Source organism: Lissotriton vulgaris (assembly GCF_964263255.1).
Source record: "Lissotriton vulgaris chromosome 8 unlocalized genomic scaffold, aLisVul1.2 SUPER_8_unloc_1, whole genome shotgun sequence".
Taxonomy (NCBI): Eukaryota; Metazoa; Chordata; class Amphibia; order Caudata; family Salamandridae; genus Lissotriton; species Lissotriton vulgaris.
In genome coordinates, this window is record NW_028240615.1 from 6,263,339 (window position 1) to 6,276,197 (window position 12,859).

Here is a 12,859-nt window from a genome sequence, read left to right on the forward strand (position 1 = left end):
CAACCTTTCAATACGCCCCCATATAAATAGTCAACAGCTTTCTAAGCTTTAAAAAAAACCCTCTGCTGAGGTGCCAGTTAAATTCACTAATGCGAAACTGAGGAGTAAAAGGCAAAGGTAGGTACTGGGCCTTTGTTTCAGCCCCAAGTCATTCAATATAAAAAAAAAAATATATATATATATACATATATATAGCGCACAGTAAAATGGACAGATGTTAGTGAGCAAGGCGGGAGCAAGCCGCCGAAATGCGTCTGAGCAGAAACTGATTGAGAAATAAAGTGTTTGGATTGAGCTACACGGAGTCAGCGCCTTCTTTGATTGCAAGTTTGGTATGGTGAAAATACAAAGGGCTATTGTCCTGGAAGCCCTACGATGACCCTCCTCGATCTGGCTGCACTGTGTCGAAAAGGACATTTGATGGTAGAACTTTTGAGAAAAAAGACACGCAGTGCCCCCCAAGAACCGGAATGCAAAAAGGACCCGAGTAACCTGTGAAACCATCGGAGATCGGCTTCCCGGAGATCTACGATCGCTGGAGAGTAGTCGGAGATTTCCAGGTAAGCCGTGACACGGTGTGATTAGCAGGGAGCGGGCGTAAGGCTGTGGTTCAATGGGAGAGTGAGTCCCAGTGTGGAGTAAAGAAATCACACGGGCAGTGGATCTATACAAACATAACATTTATCAAAATCCATCAGTATGGCTGCTGAGTGGGAAAGGGAAAGAGAGGAGGCAGCGTTGGATGTGTTCACTGACACAGACACGGGCAAAGGCAACAAGACTAGCTCAGGCGCTCAAGTACAAACAAAAGAAAAAGATGAAACTAAAATACTACTTAATGAATTGGAAAAGTTGCGTAAGAAAGAAGTCGCGAAATGGTGGGAAGTAAAATCGTTGACCAGGTATCTTGATGTTGGCAGAATACCACGGGGACTGAGAATCCTGGTTGCACCAACCTATGAGGACCCCGACCCCGAGATGCTACAGATGTGGGCCGAGAACAGTGCCAAGTCATCAGAAAACATGCTAAAAATACTCATCAAATTTGCGACGAGTGATAGAGCTAAAATGATCACACGCATTGAAGAAATATTGAAAGAACTGGACACTAAAGAAAACAAGGAAGAAATCGCGGATAAAATGAAAGAAATAAGAGGAAGACTTGAGAAACACGAAACTGAAATCAAAGAAAGGAAAGCTATCAAATTCCAGAGATCGAAACGATTATTTGAATGGAAGGTTATATACATTCGCAAGAAAATTCGATCAAATAAGACGGCAACCTCTTGCTACAACACACAAGGACCAAACCGGTGCAGTTGAACAAAGTGAAAATGAGATCAGCTCAGAGTATGATACTGACAATGAAAGTATTCAGAGCGCGGAAATGTTAGGCCCAGCACCAACCCCAGCACAGGAACTGGTTTTTTTACGCCTACAACGCCTCAGAACACTGCGCCCCGAACCTCGCTGAATCAAGGAGAGGGATTAGGCAAGAACAGACAAAATCAAAAACAACAACAAAAAGCAGGAGGAGAAAAAACAGGAGGTGGGGGACAACAGGTGCAAAAACAAGACAAACCGAAATACAGACGAAACAGACGCCGATGATGGGTACAACTAGAGACAACACAGTAATCAACCTAACCAATATGGAGCTGTCTCAACAGGAATTAGAAATTTTATCTTTGGGCTTAACTTTTTGTAGCAATACTAACTTTGACTACACTCAAACGCGAATTGATTTGTTTTTATATGTCCGAAAACTAAAACTTCAAAAATATTTTGCCAATTCATGCCAACGTACCCCTGAGATGCCAACAACTAATGATCCTAACCTAATGCTGAATGTAGCACACATGGAAACGCTACAAAATCTAATAGACCTGGAACTGCAAAATGAGAGTGTAAGTGAAGAGATTACACCGAGTGGGGCAGCCCTGAGCTCTGAGATAAACATCTGGCAGACAGTTCAAACAGGGTTCAAACCGAAATCAATATTCATGCCAGCAATGCCGAAGGATGGACTAGACCTTTTCGCTGAATGTGTGACAAAAGACTTGAAAGAACTTTCCGTCCTAAGCACAAAGCAAAGGTATCAAGAGAACCAAGACCATAATAGAAAGTACAATGCACTGATGGAAAAAATCAAATCAAGATCAGATATAGTTGTGAGGTGGTCCGACAAAGGGGGAAATATAGTACTTTGGCCCCTTGAAATGTACAACAAAGAAGCACTCAGCCAACTGCAAGACAGAGAATGTTATACAAGGATCAGTCCCACACACCTAGTAGGTATTCAAGAAAAATACCACAATGAATTGTACAAATGGAGAGGAAAAGGCCTACTGAGCAAAAATAATTTGATTTCCTAAAAAATTACTATCCTGTCACTGCGGAAATGTATCTTATCCCTAAGATACATAAAAATGAAAAAATGCCACCAGGGAGACCGATCATATCGGCAATAGGAAGCTTATTTGAGAACACTAGTGTCTTCATAGACCACTTTCTTCAACCAGAAGTCAGAAAACTCCCGGCGTACATAAAAGATACGGGAGACTTTCTAACAAAGATATACGATGTCGAATGGAAGGAGAACTACCTATTCTTGAAATTAGATGTTCAGGCTCTATATACGAGCATCAGGCACAAGGACGGCCTTAATGCCATAAAACACTTCTTGGGGAAGAGACCTATAAACCTATTTGAGCATACAAAGATGCTATTGGAAATGACAGAGTGGTGCCTCACGAACAATACATTTATGTTTGACAGACTATTTTACAAACAAGTCCAAGGATCAGCCATGGGTACGTGCTTCTCCCCCAGCTATGCGAATTTGCATATGGGCTGGTGGGAGGAGCAGGTACTAATGGCGCTGCATCATGAAATCATGACTCAAAATGTGATTGTTTATAAGAGGTTTATAGATGACATCTTCATTTTGTGGGAGGGCAGTGTGGAGAGTGCGATGGTCTTTGCCGAAAAATTGAATGAGAATGCATTAAACCTCAAATTCACCTGCAACACTAGTAGGGAGAATATACAGTTTCTTGATGTAGAACTGTTTGTCCAACATGATAAAATACAAACACGCACGTATCGGAAACCCACCGCCGGTAATGCGATCCTACACGCCCACAATTTCCACCCCGCACCACTAAAACAATTGATCCCATATGCAGAATGTCTCAGGATGACACGTAACTGCAGTACAAGTGAAGGACTCTCTGATGCCAAACAGAACCTATTCACGAGACTCAAAAAAAGAGGGTACACAGACAGAACATGCAAAAATGCCGAAGACAAATGTAGCACTAAAAACCGACATGACCTACTGTTCCCAACGGCAACAGAAGTCGAGAATGTCACACAAGAAAGACAACCCCCCAGGTTAATCACTGGTTTCAATCGTTACCATGCAAACCTTCGAAAAAATCCTCAGAAGGCACTGGCCTTTGATTCACAATGATACAACTATAGGGGGCTTAATGGGCGAAAGACCACTAGTTTCATTTAGGAAAGCCAAATCAATGCGTGCACAATTGGTTCGCAACGCTCCAGTCATCACGAAACAAAAAAACTGGTTACAGCCCCAAAAAGGCTTCAAAAAGTGCACTAAATGTAAGGCGTGCAGTCATGGCAGTAACACTACCAGTGTTGTGGTACCATTCAGAAGACTACCCTATTCCATCACTTCACATGCAAGACAGAGTTTGCCGTATATGTACTCACATGTGAGTGCGGTAAACAATACGTAGGATCCACTATCCACCCAGTACATGTGAGAATCCTGCAGCACCTGCGAGCCATTGCTAACAGGGATCAAACCTACCCAGTAGCACGACACATCCATGAGGCTCATGGTGGTGATTCAAATGGCCTGACGTACTTCGTCATAGACAGTATCCCCAAGAATGTTAGGGGCGGAAATCGCAAACTTGCATTACGCCGCCTGGAATCGAGATACATTATTCTCTTAAATTCCAAGATCCCTTCAGGGTTAAATGCAGACGAAGCCCTTAGTGTCCACATATAAAGCACCAAAAAACAAGGGTGGTTGGGCCCTGTGGGAAAGAGGGTAGGTAGGGCCACAATATAATGAAAAAACGGGGAATTTTTACCTAAACCTCAGGGAATTAATTGAAACAATGAATGTTGTTTGACGGATAAACATAACTTTATTTGTTTACCCCGACAGTCGATTTTGTCTTTTGTTTTTTTTGATTTCACAGTTTGTTTTATCTTTTTATACACAGAACAAGGTCGCCATCAACTTCACGTATAACCATATGTGGTTTACAATACAAATTTGTGAATATTTACAATGAGTGAATACAACAGAAAAATCTGTGAATACATTTAAATTACAAGGGTGCTCATGATTATAACATAAACATGGACAATAAAGTAACCATCAGAGTTAGAAAAAACACAATTGTCAGTATGTGAGCTGGGGGGTGAGAATTTTTCAAATGTAACCCCTAGCCGCTAGTGCTGAACAAATCAATATACTTCAAGAGAAAAGCCCATTTCATGCATCAATCGCTTTGACGTAAATATCAAATACAAGATAAATGCCGACGCGTTTCGAATCCTGTTTGTGGATTTGCAGGATTCTCATCAGGGCAGTGTAATTCTAGTCCATGGACACTGTTTACAAAACAAAGGGGAAAGGTTGTTTTAATCGAAAAAGGGTCCTCAAGACAATTTTCTATTAAAATTGTTTACATCACTAAAGGCAGCATACCTTATGTGATTTTTGTCCAAGGCTGCACTTGTTTAGTGAAAAACGTCTATGCTGTGGAGCCGTGCTGCAACAGAATGAAGATTGGATTAACCGGCAATCTAAAAGGGGCAAAGTTTAAATGCCTGAATTGTTGCGCGGGAAGGGCATTATTACCTTTGTCTTTGTGTTCCGGCGGCTGGTCTGCCTGTGTCCGGATGATTAGTTTCTACGTGATCCGTGTTACATTTCTGGGGGAATTAAGTTTAAACAAGCGATGAGATCATTGATCTGCACTGCTTTAATGTAACTATGTGTACAGGCGCTCGGGGGACTTACTGGTCTGGTTCTCCGGCGGCGCGAATTTTCCGCTCTGGGGTTCAGTTTTCTTTCTTTGTTAATACGAAAGGAAATATTCACTAAACTGAGCCTATTTGTGCGCTTTGGTAAAAGGGGACATTTTGAGGAACTAGGGCTTACCAGTGATATTCTCGTTATCGCTTCTCGCATTCGCACTGCTCCACGGCCCACTCTGAGTGTAGGTGTCCGCGGCTGTGCCTGGATTGAATACATAGTTTGTGTGAATCATGGTCGGCCAATCAGAGCCGTGTAGGCCGTGATCGTGTTCTAGTGTCTTCTGGGATATGTAGTCCCCTAAGTGCAAGGTCGTATTTCTCAAGCCCTGTTTATTTCACTAAGGCAGTTTAAACCATTGTTGACACTGTCAAATTTTAAGATGAGGTATGCCTCTTTGCGCAATAACATGGTGTCAACATCGGACTGATGTTTAGAGTCTACCCGGGCCAGTATCGTCCACTTGAAATCACTTTCACTATGATTATTATTCATAAAATGTTCGACCATTGGCGCGGACAGCACTCTTTTCTTTATTCGGGAACGATGTTGGGTTATTCTGGCATTAACTGGTTGGCTTGTTTTGCCAATGTACACTCTGTCGCACGGACAGACCACAGCATAGACTACATTTTTCGTTTGACAATTTGTGAATACTTGATGTTTCCACTGTATACCATTATGGGTAAACACACTGCCTTCAAGGGTGGTTGAACATGATATACAATTTCCACATTTGTGGTGCCCACATATTGGTTTCAGATTCCACTGTGCATGTGACTCAAAGTCAGATACATTAGTGCAAGGGCAGGGGAGCCAGACGGACCTTGATCAATTCCATGTTTGGCTCAATTCACGGCACCCAGATATTAAATTCACGCTCAATTCCAGTCAACAAAAAATGACCTTTCTTGACGTCACGGTAAGCACCAGTGAAGCGAAGTTGACAACCACCTTGCACAAGAAGGAAACTGACAGAAACACAATTCTCCACTACAATAGCTCACATCCACAAAGCTTGAAAGAGAACTTACCTTACGGCCAGCTGCTAAGGATTAGACGAAATTGCACTAATGTATCTGACTTTGAGTCACATGCAACATCTTTTTGCAGTGAAATGGCGAAACGTGGGTACCCCAAAAAACTATTAAAACATTCAAAAAATAGAGCCAGATTCACCCCAAGAGAGACTTTACTTAAGGTCAAAGAAAAATGTGAATTAGACAAATTAGTGTGTGCAACTACTTTCAGTCAACACACAAACCATTTCAAACGCATCATTTTGAAAAACTGGCACCTATTAGAAACACTAGAGTACCCCCTAGCAAAACCAATTTTTGCCATGCGTAAGAACACAAGCATAGGACAACAGCTCATAAAAGCGGACAGTCACATTCCGCAACAAAAAAGTGATTTAAGAGCACAGTGGAATCTGAAACCAATATGTGGGCACCACAAATGTGGAAATTGTATATCATGTTCAACCACCCTTGAAGGCAGTGTGTTTACCCATAATGGTATACAGTGGAAACATCAAGTATTCACAAATTGTAAAACGAAAAATGTAGTCTATGCTGTGGTCTGTCCGTGCGACAGAGTGTACATTGGCAAAACAAGCCAACCAGTTAATGCCAGAATAACCCAACATCGTTCCCGAATAAAGAAAAGAGTGCTGTCCGCGCCAATGGTCGAACATTTTATGAATAATAATCATAGTGAAAGTGATTTCAAGTGGACGATACTGGCCCGGGTAGACTCTAAACATCAGTCCGATGTTGACACCATGTTATTGCGCAAAGAGGCATACCTCATCTTAAAATTTGACAGTGTCAACAATGGTTTAAACTGCCTTAGTGAAATAAACAGGGCTTGAGAAATACGACCTTGCACTTAGGGGACTACATATCCCAGAAGACACTAGAACACGATCACGGCCTACACGGCTCTGATTGGCCAACCATGATTCACACAAACTATGTATTCAATCCAGGCACAGCCGCGGACACCTACACTCAGAGTGGGCCGTGGAGCAGTGCGAATGCGAGAAGCGATAACGTGAATATCACTGGTAAGCCCTAGTTCCTCAAAATGTCCCCTTTTACCAAAGCGCACAAATAGGCTCAGTTTAGTGAATATTTCCTTTCGTATTCACACAGAAAGAAAACTGAACCCCGGAGCGGAAAATTCGCGCCGCCGGAGAACCAGACCAGTAAGTCCCCCGAGCGCCTGTACACATAGTTACATTAAAGCAGCGCAGATCAATGATCTCATCGCTTGTTTACACTTAATTCCCCCAGAAATGTAACACGGATCACGTAGAAACTAATCATCCGGACACAGGCAGACCAGCCGCCGGAACACAAAGACAAAGGTATTAATGCCCTTCCCGCGCAACAATTCAGGCATTTAAACTTTGCCCCTTTTAGATTGCTGGTTAATCCAATCTTCATTCTGTTGCAGCACGGCTCCACAGCATAGACGTTTTTCACTAAATAAGTGCAGCCTTGGACAAAAATCACATAAGGTATGCTGCCTTTAGTGATGTAAACAATTTTAATAGAAATATGGCTTGAGGACCCTTTTTCGATTAAAACAACCTTTCCCCTTTTTTTTGTAAACAGTGTCCATGGACTAGAATTACACTGCCCTGATGAGAATCCTGCAAATCCACAAACAGGATTCGAAACGCGTCGGCATTTATCTTGTATTTGATATTTATGTCAAAGCGATTGATGCATGAAATGGGCTTTTCTCTTGAAGTATATTGATTTGTTCAGCACTAGCGGCTAGGGGTTACATTTGAAAAATTCTCACCCCCCAGCTCACATACTGACAATTGTGTTTTTTCTAATTCTGATGGTTACTTTATTGTCCATGTTTATGTTTTAATCAGGAGCACCCTTGTAATTTAAATGTATTCACAGAATTTTCTGTTGTATTCACTCATTGTAAATATTCACAAATTTGTATTGTAAACCACATATGGTTATACGTGAAGTTGATGGCGACCTTGTTCTGTGTATAAAAAGATAAAACAAACTGTGAAATCAAAAAAAACAAAAGACAAAATCGACTGTCGGGGTAAACAAATAAAGTTATGTTTATCCGTCAAACAACATTCATTGTTTCAATTAATTCCCTGAGGTTTAGGTAAAAACTCCCCGTTTTTTCATTATATTGTGGCCCTACCTACCCTCTTTCCCACAGGGCCCAACCACCCTTGTTTTTTGGTGTTATTGAGCGGGCAGAAGCCCGAGTGGATAGGGATTGACAAAAAAGTGTCCTCCACATTTTTCCATAAAACGTAATTATTCGCAGGAGTTGTGTCTCCTGCTTAGCATGGCAGAAAAGGATACGCTATCCTTCACGGAAAGCCATATCCCAAATCTCATTGAGTCCTCGCCATTTTCCTCTATTACTCTTAGTACCTCAGCGAAACAGCAAAATGAGGCAGACAAATTGACTCGCCTTCAAAAGAAACATATTCGAACCGAACTCCACGGTTATTTTTTACTTAAACATCTGAAAGCTGGGACTATACCTTGGGGCCTCCAGGTCAAAAATATACCGGTCATCTTCACAGAGGATGCAGACTATAAAAAAGGTTTCAGTCAAATCAATACCAAATGCAGCAGAGATTTAATGGTGCATACCATAGAGACAGCCCAACGCATTTGTAGCCAGGAAGAGAAGGAGATTGAGGACTTGGTCAAAAATATTCATGACACTCAGACTACCACAGAAGCAAAATTGCTCTTAGAGAAGATTGAAAAGGAAATTGCTCTTTTCAAAGATAATACTCTCAATGTGAAAACAGCTCAGTTTGACAGAGATTCCCAATATTTTAGATTAGAACAGGTATATCCTTTTCTTAAAGAAGACTTTTACACCTCGGGAGAGTCCGGAGTGGCCCTAACTACGTTCCAGGGCAGATCAAGGAATAGGTTTATAACCTTCTCGGACACAACCTCATCCGACTCTTCCACTGACTCTAGGCAAAACAACACAAAAAGACGGGGTGCATCTGCGGCATCTTCGTCTTTTTTAGCCAGAGGAGGGCAATCGAGAGTCCGCTTCAAGCAGCCATGGGAGATGCGAACTCGCAACAAGTTTTACAAGAATTAGGAATGTCAACCATAGTTAACCTCTCCAGTAAACAATTAAAAAGTGATGAGGAAAATTTTTTAACCTGGGCCTTAAATTTGTCCCTAACCAAAGAACTGATTTCACGAAACTTAAATTGGAGGCACTAGATTTTTGTTGCAAGGTAAGGTTGAAAACTTTCTTTGCTGGTGCAGAAATGACGTCAACACAGGAAACTACTGGACTTCGGGTCAAATCGAGGTTCACCCCCACACAAAACATTCCTAAACAAATCATTGCTTTTGAGCAAGCGGTCTTGTCATCTCTCACTAAATTGGAAAAATCCAAATGGTTTGTAAAAAACAATATCAGCAAAGGCCAGAACAAAGCAATTCGTGATCTTAAATCTGACACATCAATTATAATAAAACAGGCAGACAAGGGCGGGGCTGTAGTTTTATGGCCCCGTTCGATGTATCTGGCTGAAGGCCAAACACACGTGACCAACCGAGAGTGGTATAGACCATCTAAGGAAGATCCGATTCATGCTATTCAGGATAAAATCGCAAGAATTACTAAGACTGGACTGGATGAAGGCTATCTCGGTCCCAAAGAATTTGAATTTCTAAACAAAAAATCACCAAGAACGCCAGTTCTGTACTTCTTGCCAAAAATTCTTAAAAATTACACAACACCTCCGGGAAGACCCATAGTATCCGGCTGCGATTCTGCACTTGAGCCGATCTCTAAATATATTGATTTTTTCTTGAAACCCTTCATTGTACAGGTCAAGTCATATCTTAGGGACACAACGGACTTCATCACTAAAACGGAGGGGCTCACATTCAATGAACAGACCCAACTGATGGCAACATTAGATGTCGCCTCACTATACACTCAAATCCCCCTAGATGAGGCACTTGAGGTGATTGAGTTGTATTTAGATCAGCGAGACAGACCCCACAGGGTACCTACTTCATTCATTGTGTCATTGAGAGAAATAACCTTACGGAGCAACTACTTTAAGTTTGAAAATGATTTTTTCATCCAGATCAAAGGGACAGCCATGGGCTGTCCTTATGCGCCAGAGCTGGCCGTGTTATACATGGCCCAATATGAGGAAAAATTCATATTCAATGATAATCCCTTTTCATGCAACATCAACCAATGGCTGAGATACATCGAAGACGTCTGGCTCCTGTGGCAGGGGAGCCAGACGGACCTTGATCAATTCCATGTTTGGCTCAATTCACGGCACCCAGATATTAAATTCACGCTCAATTCCAGTCAACAAAAAATGACCTTTCTTGACGTCACGGTAAGCACCAGTGAAGCGAAGTTGACAACCACCTTGCACAAGAAGGAAACTGACAGAAACACAATTCTCCACTACAATAGCTCACATCCACAAAGCTTGAAAGAGAACTTACCTTACGGCCAGCTGCTAAGGATTAGACGAAATTGCACTAATGTATCTGACTTTGAGTCACATGCAACATCTTTTTGCAGTGAAATGGCGAAACGTGGGTACCCCAAAAAACTATTAAAACATTCAAAAAATAGAGCCAGATTCACCCCAAGAGAGACTTTACTTAAGGTCAAAGAAAAATGTGAATTAGACAAATTAGTGTGTGTAACTACTTTCAGTCACCACACAAACCATTTCAAACGCATCATTTTGAAAAACTGGCACCTATTAGAAACACTAGAGTACCCCCTAGCAAAACCAATTTTTGCCATGCGTAAGAACACAAGCATAGGACAACAGCTCATAAAAGCGGACAGTCACATTCCGCAACAAAAAAGTGATTTAAGAGCACAGTGGAATCTGAAACCAATATGTGGGCACCACAAATGAGGAAATTGTATATCATGTTCAACCACCCTTGAAGGCAGTGTGTTTACCCATAATGGTATACAGTGGAAACATCAAGTATTCACAAATTGTAAAACGAAAAATGTAGTCTATGCTGTGGTCTGTCCGTGCGACAGAGTGTACATTGGCAAAACAAGCCAACCAGTTAATGCCAGAATAACCCAACATCGTTCCCGAATAAAGAAAAGAGTGCTGTTCGCGCCAATGGTCGAACATTTTATGAATAATAATCATAGTGAAAGTGATTTCAAGTGGACGATACTGGCCCGGGTAGACTCTAAACATCAGTCCGATGTTGACACCATGTTATTGCGCAAAGAGGCATACCTCATCTTAAAATTTGACAGTGTCAACAATGGTTTAAACTGCCTTAGTGAAATAAACAGGGCTTGAGAAATACGACCTTGCACTTAGGGGACTACATATCCCAGAAGACACTAGAACACGATCACGGCCTACACGGCTCTGATTGGCCGACCATGATTCACACAAACTATGTATTCAATCCAGGCACAGCCGCGGACACCAACACTCAGAGTGGGCCGTGGAGCAGTGCGAATGCAAGAAGCGATAACGTGAATATCACTGGTAAGCCCTAGTTCCTCAAAATGTCCCCTTTTACCGAAGCGCACGAATAGGCTCAGTTTAGTGAATATTTCCTTTCGTATTCACACAGAAAGAAAACTGAACCCCGGAGCGGAAAATTTGCGCCGCCAGAGAACGAGACCAGTAAGTCCCCAGAGCGCCTGTACACATAGTTACATTAAAGCAGCCCAGATCAATGATCTCATCGCTTGTTTAAACTTAATTCCCCCAGAAATGTAAAACGGATCACGTAGAAACTAATCATCCGGACACAGGCAGACCAGCCGCCGGAACACAAAGACAAAGGTATTAATGCCCTTCCCGCGCAACAATTCAGGCATTTAAACTTTGCCCCTTTTAGATTGCCGGTTAATCCAATCTTCATTCTGTTGCAGCACGGCTCCACAGCATAGACGTTTTTCACTAAACAAGTGCAGCCTTGGACAAAAATCACATAAGGTATGCTGCCTTTAGTGATGTAAACAATTTTAATAGAAAATTGGCTTGAGGACCCTTTTTCGATTAAAACAACCTTTCCCCTTTGTTTTGTAAACAGTGTCCATGGACTAGAATTACACTGCCCTGGTGAGAATCCTGCAAATCCACAAACAGAATTCGAAACGCGTGGGCATTTATCTTGTATTTGATATTTACGTCAAAGCGATTGATGCATGAAATGGGCTTTTCTCTTGAAGTATATTGATTTGTTCAGCACTAGCGGCTAGGGGTTACATTTGAAAAATTCTCACCCCCCAGCTCACATACTGACAATTGTGTTTTTTCTAATTCTGATGGTTACTTTATTGTCCATGTTTATGTTATAATCATGAGCACCCTTGTAATTTAAATGTATTCACAGATTTTTCTGTTGTATTCACTCATTGTAAATATTCACAAATTTGTATTGTAAACCACAAACTGTGAAATAAAAAAAAACAAAAGACAAAATCGACTGTCGGGGTAAACAAATAAAGTTATGTTTATCCGTCAAACAACATTCATTGTTTCAATTAATTCCCTGAGGTTTAGGTAAAAATTCCCCGTTTTTTCACATATAAAGCAGCCATCCCGTTGACCGCCTCTCTATCCCGAGTATCCCCTTTTAAAACATCCGCCATTCACGCGCTTTCACTAAAATATGTAACATTGTGTCACTTTGGGTCTATGCACGCAGAAGGGTCACACAGACATTTCACCTTTGACACACCCCCTCACTTTTTTCTAAGCATCGA